At 31.2% G+C, this 12,130-nt stretch overlaps 1 long non-coding RNA gene across 6 annotated transcripts in view; it reads left to right on the forward strand.

Moving 5' to 3' along the window:
* Positions 1-11,585, forward strand: part of LOC141490829 (uncharacterized) — a 32,619-nt gene extending 21,034 nt beyond the window's left edge. For all 6 annotated transcript variants that reach the window (XR_012469365.1, XR_012469366.1, XR_012469367.1 and 3 more), the window contains 2 exons: positions 9,350-9,435; positions 9,963-11,585. This is a non-coding gene — a long non-coding RNA (uncharacterized LOC141490829). The remainder of the gene's footprint in view (positions 1-9,349; positions 9,436-9,962) is intronic.
* Positions 11,586-12,130: the final 545 nt, after the last annotated feature.

Genomic DNA, 12,130 nt, shown 5'->3' on the forward strand with positions numbered 1-12,130 from the left:
CATCTGGGCTTCCTGCAGAGGTGGTCATTTTGTTTTAAGGTACATTATTATTGAGAATGCATTGACTGAGTTATATTTCATTTCCTAAGATTTTTCAGTTAATATACAATTGACCACCAGAATGACCCTCTTAAATATCCCAATATACCATGATTTCATTTAACATGTTTCGTATAATTAAAAATAAATAATTCCTAGTAACATAAAATGCTACATTTTAAAATATCTTTGATGTCACAGTCTTGACTATCTTTATTTCTTCTGACTAATAGTAGATAATTTGCTGTGTTAAAGTTTATGGGTATATTGCTTTTTTATTGTCAGTCATAATGGTTGCTCTATTTCTCTACATCATGCCAACTTAGAGCTGTTTATCTTTGTTTTAAGCTTTAGTTTTCTTGTTTGTTTGTTGTTTAGGAATCATTCATTCTCTAAATGATGTTACTTTAAATGCTCCTAAGTCTAGACATTTAATTATGACAGACTATGAACTGAAACTTTAAATCAAAATATAACTTTGGAGAGGCTAGGTGGAGCAGTGGATAGAGCACCGGCCCTGGAGTCAGGAGTACCTGAGTCCAAATCCAGCCTCAGACACTTAATAATTACCTAGCTGTGTGGCCTCAGTCAAGCCACTTAACACAATTTGCTTTGCAAAAACCTAAAAAAAATATATATTCATGGGGAATCAGGGTTCTTCTCTTTCATACATATATACATACATACAGGTATATATATATATATATATAATTTGCTACATATAGTTCCTTTATCTAAAATCATTTATAAAATATATCTGCTGAGCTCATGAAGGAAAGTTTAATCCTCCGTTCTCTGTTCCTGCAATAAGCATATTCATGCTTTCAGCAAATAATGAAAAGTTCCAAGTGGTGAATATAAATTATTAAATGGCAGCAAGCTGTATATATTTATTCCGGAGCATCTCTCCTTTTTTTTTTCCATTTATCTGTACAGGTTTCTAATAGGGTTTTGCATAACAAAACTCTCATATTTTAAAGAACAAATTTAAATCCAATTGAAGAGTCTTTTTGAGGCAGGATATGTTTCACCTATTGAATTTAATCTTGGGAGAGAAAATGCTAGCAATGTAAAGGGGTTGGGGGGACAACCTGTTTTGGATAGGGGAAAAAAGTGAATGCCAACAATTTAAAACTTGCCCACTATAGAGGTTCTGCATAATGAAAAATGCAAATTGTGAGAGACTAAACTTTTGCTCAAAGAATTTCACTTAAATTTTATTTTAAAGGGACTCTAGTATGAATATTATTCTCCATAATTTCATTGAGAGAAACTCATTTGCACAAATACAAAATCAGCAGAGAATTGCAGAATATCATACTCTGCTAAAATCATAAGGAAGAGGGAAAGTATTCCTAAAATTAGATCTCTAATTTCAAAGAATTTATGGTCAAACAACTGAAAAAAATAGTGTGTCAGGTAGCAATATATTTTTCTAAATGGCAGATGGAATAACAAAACAACCACTAATCTAAAAAAAAGGATTATAGTTTTTCTGGGACATAAAAAGAAAGAGGTAGTCTCATTTTTAGAAATTGTTTACTGTTAGGAGTAAAATAATCTAGATTACAATTCTGCCTGAATTCCAAGTCACTTCTCTTCTCAGCCCTCAGTTCTCTTGTATTAAAAAATGAGGTAAGGTAGGGTTTCAATACCATTAAGTTTTATATTCCATAATTCTAATTTTGCTGCTAAAGTTCAGAGGTTATCTGTTTATAAATTGAAAAGCATATGAAAAAACAAAAAGAATAGAAAACATTAAATTTATCACACAATGAGGCAAAAGAAAAACTAATGGCAAATTTTAAAAAAATAATTGGAGAGAATAAAATCAGTTTCCTTTAAAATTCACCTAATCAGTCATTATTCTATGTTTATATGATATAATTGCTCACATGAACATACATAAAGATATAAAGAAAGAAACATATATAAAACATGAATACACATGTGTAAATTCACATTGTATATAGTCCAAATATAAAATATATCACTTATGTAATTATTATATATAAAATGCAATATTCTTTATAGTTTTTGATTTAATGTAGAAAATGCAGGGGTAAAGTATTTTGATATCCTTTTAATAAAGAAACCCCTTACACATCATATTAACTTGCCCAGAAGTATTTCATATCTCATTATTTCTTAGTACAGAATAACAAAGCTATAAAAGGAAGCCATTCACTGAGAAACCATTTTGAGAAAGCTCGATTTAACTATAAAACACCCTAATGTAGTAATTGACATTCAAAATTTAACAAAATCATCTCAGTATGATTATGTTGTACTCATGCTAGAATAAAAATCAGAGTTAACCATCCAGAAATTTTTTTAACTTTTATGTGCAGCAAAAAATATTAATGTACACTGGAGTTTGAAGCATAGAGAGTTTATCCAAATGAAGATTATTCTTGTTTTTTTTTTGAAAGGCAATTTACACATCTCTGAAAGAGTTGATTATAATAGCTATCAAAATTAAGGTATCGCTTGTAGAAAAATACCCTTTTTTAAAATAAAAGCAAAATGGTTTAAAATACAGATTACACATAGCCCTAACTCGGCATACTCCCACTAAAAACTAAATGTTACATTATGGTTTTTGTTTTAAGTTTCATATTCTTTAAAAGCTATTGAGAACATGTCATCACCTCCAGAATGTATATGGTAAATTTTCAGGAGGAATTTCAAAAACAATGCTTCAATACTTGATTTTTTCCCCTCTTTAAGAATACTGATGTAGACATAAAATAATAACTTAATGAGTATTTTTGTACTTTCCTCATCCAACCTTGTTATTCAAAAGTCTTTTAAAAATGTCAAATCTTTTTAAAAATTTTCTTATTTATAGAATATACTTGTTGACAAACGCATGATTTTGTCATGAAGAGTAGGAGCAACGTTCTGAGAATGCAAAATATCCATTAGAAAAGAAAAAATGCATATTTTTACATTTATATATACTCACTTATTTTACAAATGGAGAAACTATATTTCCCTTCCTATAATAATGTTCTGTGGAGTTCAAAACAAACTTGACCAGGAGAAAATTCTAAATTTGATCTTTTATGCTTTATGCTACCAGATAATAGTGGGGAAGGTTAATTATATCAGTGTTAGTAACATTGAAACCATTCTACTTACAGATATTGGAAATGATCTGTTTCCTTTTTCCTCACATGACTAAGATTTCTCTTACTATGACTATATCGTAAAAGCTCTGAGTATTATTTGTAGCAATATCTATTTAAATATTTTAAAATTATGTGACTTAATATTATCTCTGCGTATTTGTGGATAACATTTTGCTTTACAATAAATCTCTGATTCTATCCAAACTTTTTTCATGTTTTCCAAGATAATTTCTATTATGTCATCTGATAATTTATGATGAGAAGTGAATTGCTTACAATTCTCACTGCTCAAAGAAAGATTTATTTGATAACTGATAAAGTTGCATATTTCTAACGTTTTCTTATAAGATTTGCATTAATCTATAAGTCCAATATCCTTAAATCTATAAGTCCAATATCCTTAAAATGTACTTTTTTTACATGCCTCATCTTGTATCATTTACAAGAAACCCACCATATCTCAAAACAAATTTATTTAACTCAGTCACTTGCTCTCTGCTTCTTTGCCAGTGTTGTTAGTTTACTTCATGACAATGTCACCCTTGGAAGGTATTTTTTTTTTTGCATTTTAGCCATTTATTATACTTCTTGAATAGCAAGTCAATATTGGAGGAACTTACAAAGTTCAGTAGAAGATATTAATGTCAGCCCCTACTATTGCTAAATGAAGTGAAGATTGCCCAGGAAGTTATTTATGAAAAATTCAATTCATCATAATGTTGATGGCGGTGATGGTGATAGTGGCAGTAGAGTTGATGATGGTGGTGATGGTATTCCTCTTTGAATCCCCCCTTGGTTAGAGGGAATTCATATAGAAAATTTGATGAAAATTCATTAAATGCCAATTTTTCTTTCATTTTAAGCTTTAAAGAAAATCATTATTTTCATTGTCTTGTTATTTATCCTCATCCATTTCCCTATCTTTATTAATATCTCAGAATTGTTATAATCAACACAGCCCTCCCCAGTAACTGTTCTTATCCACTTAAAAATATTTTCTGCTATACCTGATTACATATATGCATTACCTGATTACATATATGCATTGAGGCAGTTAAACATCACCATTCACACAAAAACCTGAGAAACTATATGAAGCATCAGTACACCTCTTATTGGAAAATGAGAGGACCAATTGATACTGGTGTGACTTTATTTTTTCCCTAAATTTTTTTTATTTAGTGAGGTATGCTTTCTTTTCCCTTTACCTTCACTGGTAATCCCTAAGCCCTAAGAGGAAACAGTGTGAAAAAACGTAGTAGAGAGAAAGAAATATGATACAAGAAAATTGGAGCAATAACTAAAATATTTATCTTTGAAAATAGACTGAGGTGTCTGGTCTAGGGCCTGGAACATTCTCTGAGTTTACCATCACTCATTTGTTTGATCATTCTTGATGTTTCCTCAGTCTGCTTACATTGCTTTGACCAATAACATATAAGATGGAGGCAGTTCAATTTCACTACTAGAAAAGCGCTTCTTATGCACAAAGGCTTTGAATGAGTGTTGGTCTCTCATAAAGAGAAGCTGGAATTTAAAGGAAAAACCAGTAAATGAATTATATGTTCTCTCCAGACAGGAAGGATAATTTAGTGTCTTCTAATTTTCTTTTATAAGAAATTTTCATTAGAGATTGTTCTATCTCTAATCACACGTTTAAAAGACTACATTGAATAAACTTCCCCAAGATCACTTGACTATATAATTTGTTTATAAGGCTTCAATTATTAAGTCATCTATACTTTTTTGTAAAGACCAAAAAGGCCCCAAAACTACCCTACCATAAGACCTTTTTTTTTTCTGTGTAATAGCAAATTTTCTCAGTCAGACCCATGTCAAATGTACTTTCCTTCCTAATTAATTTGGTAGTTACTTATTACATTGAAATTTAAATGCACTAATCAAATGTTTATTTTGCAACTGCATTACATTAACCCTGATTAGGCATGTATTTATCGCTTCAAGGATTACATTAAATTGTAAATTCTCCTCCAGTCTAGGGATGGATGTTAATTGTACCTACCAAGTAAAGTAATTATTTGTGAATCAAGCTGAAACAAATCTAGGGTCATTGAGCTGATATCTATGTATGTTATTTCTCCCACTGTAGTTTAGACATACAGTTGAACATGGAGACCTTTTGAATTATTTGTTCTCTTCCTAGAGTCAGTTGACTTTGGTTCAAATTCTGTTTCTGTATAGGGTGATTTTAAAAAAAAAATGATTGAATCTTCCTGTGTCTAGGTTTTCTCATGAAAAATAAAAAAGGGGTTGGACAATGATCTTATCATCCCAGGATATATTCCCATTTCCTTAGAAGCTTACCATTCTTAATTAGAAATGTGATCTAAATCAGTATGATTTCTCCATCCAGTTAAATGGTTTTATGTTCACGATCTGTTCTCAGAAAAGTCAGGTACTATTAAAAAAAAAAAAACAAGGAAAATATTGTTTAGCAAGATGACAAGATCTTGGCTAGAGATGGATGGAGAACATACCCTTTCAGTAGGATAATGTGAACAAGGGTTACAGGGACTGGGGATAAAGAATATTTCTGGCACATCTAGGTCCTGTTGACAGTCAGTTTCCCACTCTTAACAAAAAATGACCATGGGTCAAAGTGGGTTGATTGGAGAAATTATAAGAACATGGTCACAGTTATAGAAGAGACTACTGGAGTAACTTCCTACATCCTATTAATAGGTTGTATTTAAGGTGGAAGGGGAGGTCCCTGACTCATCACAAAAAAAAGCATTAGATAAAGAGAAATTCATCTCTGAAATTAAGCCACTAATGAGTAATAACTCCAGGTACTTTTGAAGTATCTATAAAAGTTTTGTTCTTTTTTTTTTTTTGATTTAGAACTTGTTGGGTGATTGAAAAATATTCAGTCTAGGAGATATGCCCTTTAAAGTCTAACCTAAATTGTGATGTCATGAGAGATAAGGCAGAATTGGTTCACAATAAATCTAAGATTTTATCATTGTTATAGAGACAGCTAAAAGATATAACCTACCCCCTTGGGCACAAAGTTGACATTACATATAGGAAGACTATGAAGATGTTTTTATGATTTGATTTTTTGGAGCCTGGGAAGGTCCATAACATATCAAAATCCTCTCCTCCCTACTAATTGATGCTTATCAATAATTTGCTAGTAATCAAACATTTAATCTCACTATACATGAGATGGTTAACATTATGAGTCTCCTTAAAAGAAGTAATGCAATGATGCAAATTTAAACTCAGATGTAAATGACATAGAATTTGATTGTAAAATTAGATTTTGAGAGGGAAAAAATGCTTCATTCTCTGAGCCCTTTGGATCTCTATTTGTGGATTGCAATTTTCATCATATCCTTAGAATTATGATGAACCCTTTTCATAATCAGAAAAAAATTTAAAAAGGAAAGAAAAAGATTTGTATATACATACATATATATGTTTAAATTTAGATCTTGAAAGTCTCAATGAAATTTTGGATTTATCTGAAAAATTCAAAGAAGGACTCAAAAGATAAAAAGGAAGGCAACTAAATTTCAGCATGTTTGATGTTTTTTTAGATTTCTGCAAGACAAATGGGGTTAAGTGGTTTGCCCAAGGCCACACAGCTGGGTAATTATTAAGTGTCTGAGGCCGGATTTGAACTCAGGTATTCCTGACTCCAGGACCAGTACTTTACCTACTGCGCTACCTAGCCGCCCCCACATGTTTGATTTTTAAAATTATTTGAATCGAATTCACCATTGAAAAATATACTAACTCATTAAAGTTTTACATTTAAATGTATAGAGTATCATACCAAGTATCTGGTTCTTTAGTCTAATTTCTTATTTGCATTATTTTTCAATTTTTATTCCTATTTTAAAAACCATCAGGCTAGTTCTAACCAAGGTCCCATGCCATCAACTTGCATTGTTAGTGTCAGCATGGAGACATGGAAAATAAAATTGAACTAAAAATCAAAAAATTTGTATATCTTGACTTATTGAATCTGTTTCTACAAAAGAATTGCTTAGGTTTCCTGGGTCTCAGTATCATCAACTGTACTTGCACTATTTACATACAAGAATTATTCTGAGGACAGTTCCATATATGTAATAAATTGTTAGCTTATTATCATCATCATTCTTCTAATGATAGTATAGTACTGGTAGCAAGGAAACATTTAAATGTAATTTTTTGTAGGACTATAGAAACAGGCATTAGAAAGTTACATTATAAGTAACCTGGGTAATATGAAACAGTGGAAAGAGATAAAAAGAGGACCAGAGTTCTAATTTCATCTCTTCTATTTACTTCCTGTTTGACCTTGTGATAGTCAATCTTGCTTAGTCTCAGAAAAATTCATCTATAAAATGAAAGTTTTGATTAGATTTTGTTTTTCAATTTTCAGCATTTTATTTTCTGATAATTCATATGAATCATAGTAAAATAGGTGATGTGTTTCAAAGCCACATATTCTCAATCTGGAAAATAATTTCTCAAGTTTCTGAGAGTGGCAAAAATAAAACACTCTATCTAATTTTTTTTTTGCTTTTATTGATGTAAATTTTTGAGCCTACATGTTCCTTTGTCTCTTAGGTTTGAAAGTATAATGATGGCCACTGACTAGTATGAACTCTTTTCTGACCATCGTTGATTCTTTGAACTATTGCATTTCCAACTTGGTCCAGGTTCCCCTCCCCTTAAAAATTTGAAAAGATATATATATATATATATATATATATATATATATATATATATATATATATATATATATATATATATATATATATGTTTAAAATGAGATCATGAAAGAAGCAATGAAGGTATGGATTTATCTGAAAATTTCATACAACGACCCAAAAGATAAAAAAGGAAGTCAACTAAATTATAGCATGTTTGATGGCATGCTTTTACTCCAAGGAGTATACCAAATAAGTTCCAAAAACTTAGTGTGAATACTTAATCATCTTTAGCCCCAATTTTGTTAGAAAATTCTTAATTTCCAACTCAGGATTCTCAGATCTCCAATCTCAGATTTTCTCAAGGAAAGGATAATAGATGTGTACTATCATGTCCATTTAATATGTCACTACAATTTTTAAAGTGAAGTCACTGTAACCATGGCAAAGCTCTACAAAACTGTCATTTAAGGAATTTAATAGGAATTATTCTTAGTTTCAGTAAAAGGAAGAGGGAACAATGGGTATAAGTTAGACATATTTGAATTTTAGTTAAGGGGAACGGCTGAAAATTACTCATTATAATAACTGCAAATTTGAAATACACTGCCTCTGAAAATATATCTTCCTGTGTTCTTGATATATTTAAGTAAAGAATGAATGATCATTTGGCAATAGAGATAATATAATAGAGAGAAATTTTCTTCCTCTTTGGTTTGGACCACATGACTTCTGGGATCTCTTCCAGCTTTGAGGTCCTGGGAATTTTTGAACCTGAAAGAAAAGATCTTTTACATGAGAACTCATTATGGATTCACTACAAATATCAAATGAAGGAAACATTTCTTATTTAATTATGAACTTATTTGGTGCAGACTCTAGAATGTATTTGAAGCCACCAATAATGTTTGGGTGTGGTGCACTGTCTCAGTTATATATCCTATTACTCTTCCTTTACCAAAAATGTATGAAATGTGCAACCCAAAAATTAAGGATGGCATAGTTAACTCAATCACCATCAGAAAAAAAATATTACAAAAGATTATTAACTCCTGCCATACAAAATTAAAACATGATATCTGAATTATAACTAGTACTTTGGAAACACTTTACTGTTTCTGTAGTTTGAAAATGATATATTGTACTAAAGTGAAACAATTTGTCAATTGACTTGCTATTTAAACCCCATAAAATCAATTGTGCCTTTTTAAACCCCTTAAAACACAATTGTGTTTTCAAACACAATTGAGAGATTTCTTTTTCCCCTTATAGCTCTAGAATACTTGTTTATACAATTGTTGAAATAATTCTGCTGTAGCTTTCATTTTTTTCAAACCAGGTATTTTTCAGAAATTTTCAGAAAATACATTAAATCTTTATATTCTAACAGTTACAATGTTTCTCTTTCTTCAATTGCCAAATTTAGAGATGCCCCAGCTGTCCATGAAATCTAAATTGCTTATTGGCATAAAGCATACGTCTAAGCTGTATCTCTAAATTCATTTTTAGGGAATCATGCATTGAGATCTCTCAACACGTGTGACTTTCCCCACACTCACCCTCCCAAGTGCACTCAGAAACATCTTGGCATCAAGGTAAGTGCTAGATTTTTTTTTTAAAGAGAAAGCTTTCAGTGTCAACTGGAATCACAAGGTATAACCACATTATAATCATAGTACAAATCTGTAGCCTATCTCCAGAACTGCCTCCATAAATGTTTGTTGAAGGCTTCTAATTACTAAATATTTTATTACCAGGAGATTGGTCATTACATGAAGAATTGCTTGTTTAAGAAACTTATTAAGCAATGAAAAAAGGGCATTTGATCCAGTTTGGTTACAGATATGTAGTAGAACTGTGGTGTAAAGGGAAGCAGAGTATCATATAATCTAAAAATAAGATTTTTTTCTAATCAGCTATATATTTATCCACTTTTAAAAGAAATGACCCATGTCAGTATTGTTCCTTAGTAATATAACTGGAAAACAAAGAATGATGGTTAAATAGAATAATGCATTATAGCTGTTCCCTGGAGAGTCAAACTCCTTTGATTTTGTTCCACTGTAACTCCAAGACAACATAAAATATGATTTCATGACTACTCCATAATCTTGTTTTGCAGTGTTCATGATGAAGATAAGGAAAAAGGCTTCTATAAAAATGACAACAACTGTGACTCAAAATCAAGTTATAGGGGTAAAGAAAATCTATGAAAAAAAATGGCTTTATCTTCAAAAGTCAAAATACCCATTGATAAATATTAACTTCATTGTAAAGATAAGCTAAGAGCTTGTTGAAAAAATATATTTGAAAATTTAGCTCATATTTAAAATGGATTTTCAACGAAATAGAGAACTTTAATATTTACATGATGAAAAGACTAGAACTGAACATAAAATTTGATTTTCAATGACTCAAGTGCTGTGGAAAAGGTGAATGGAAAGGGATAAAAATGTTAAGTCAATAATACTAAACTGTATACACCTCTACACAGGAAGACAATGCTTGTATTTCTTGAAATTTCTATTTCTCTTAGAACAGTTAAAAGGAGCATACTTAGAAACTATGAGTATAAATTGACTGTGATGTCATCAAACGTAGCTCTTGATTTCTGTATTTTTATTGGGACAGTTGGAGGTGAGAGTATTTGGAAAGGAAGTATCAGTATAAATTAATTATGACATAAGGAATGCTTATGACTCATAAGAACTGTACTTCCATCAGGACAACTGAAAGAAATCTCTTTTGAGAAAGAGAGTGGGTTCAAGATAGTCTTTTTTCATTTCCTAATTGTTTTATAGCTAAGTTAGGAAAAGAAGGCAGAGGTTGAATAACACCACATGAAGAGGCACAAAGGATGTATTATGGTAGAGGGAAAGAAGGGAGGATATGAACAATGAGTAAAGCTTACTTTCAACAATTTGGAGCAAAAAGGGAATACATTCTCAACTAGGTTAAGAAATATATATCATATCCTACACAGAAGCAGGGTGTCTAACATGGAAGGGAGAAAAAGGAAGAAAGGGATGATGAAAAAGAGAGAGGGGGAAAATAAAAGGAAAATGGAATAAAATGGGAAATGGAAAAGAGAAAAGTGAAAAGGGTTGAGAAAAGAGAGGCCAGTTTGAGGGAGGCAGCTATGAGAAGTAAAAGTCTCACATGTTCAAAAATATTTATAGCAGTTCTTTTTGGGATGGTAAAAAATAAAAAAAAATTTGAGAGGATGCCTATTTATTGGGGAATAGCTGAACAAGTTATGGTTTATAAATTTGATGGAGTACTATTGTTCTGAAAGAAATCATTAGCAGACAAACTTTGGAGAAGCATGGAAAAGACTTGCATAGATTGATGCTGAGTGAGAAAAAGCAACAAAACACTATACTGTTGTGAGCTTATCAATTCTGAGGGATGCAGTTCCTTTCAGGGAAATCTGAGGGATGTATTTCCAGTTTAGTGGTCAAGTACAATCCTGAGAGACGACTTGTGGAAAATGCCTTCCACATCCAGAGAAAAAAAAATTATGACATCTGAAGGCAGAGCAAAGCATGCTCTGGTTATTTTTTTAAAACATCTCATGGTTTTCCCCCTTTCTTCCAATTTCTTTTTCACAACATGACTAATATGGAAACATGTTAAACACGATTGCACATTTGCAACTTTTACCATATTTTTCACCACCATGGAGAGGGGGTAGTTAGCAGAGGGTGGTCAAAAAACTTGCAAATGGATGAATGTTGAAAACTACCTTTGCATTATTTGGAAAAATAAAATAAAAAATTTAAAAATATTTCCCTTTATTTCTAATTCTTTTTTAAAAGTATGACTAATATGGACACGTCTTAAACATGATTACACATATACAACTTAGATTGTTTGCTACCAAGGGGATGGCAGGGAGGGTGGTAGAAAAATGTGCTACTCAAAAACTTAGAAAAGGATAAATTCTGAAAGCTATTTTTGCATGTAATTAGAAAATAAATACAATTTGAAAAAGAAGTCTAATGATGCGTAGAAGATACTAAGAATAGTTTCAGTTACATAAACTTCTACTTGAAAATGTTATTGATGCCCAAAAAATGGGAATGGAAAAGTGGCAGGTATACTGAATTTGATTTTCATGATTCACTAGGAGACTAGATGAACTCAGAAAGCCAACACATACTTTATCTCTGTGCCCTGTTGAGTAGCATAGTGAGTAAACAATGAGTTATCATGATTACTACTAGTCTTTTGGTATTCAAGAGGATCACACCAAGCATTCAAGTGATTCCTGATGTGAGTTGCACAATT

This window comes from Macrotis lagotis, chromosome 6, assembly GCF_037893015.1.
Source record: "Macrotis lagotis isolate mMagLag1 chromosome 6, bilby.v1.9.chrom.fasta, whole genome shotgun sequence".
In the NCBI taxonomy this organism is placed as follows: domain Eukaryota; kingdom Metazoa; phylum Chordata; class Mammalia; order Peramelemorphia; family Peramelidae; genus Macrotis; species Macrotis lagotis.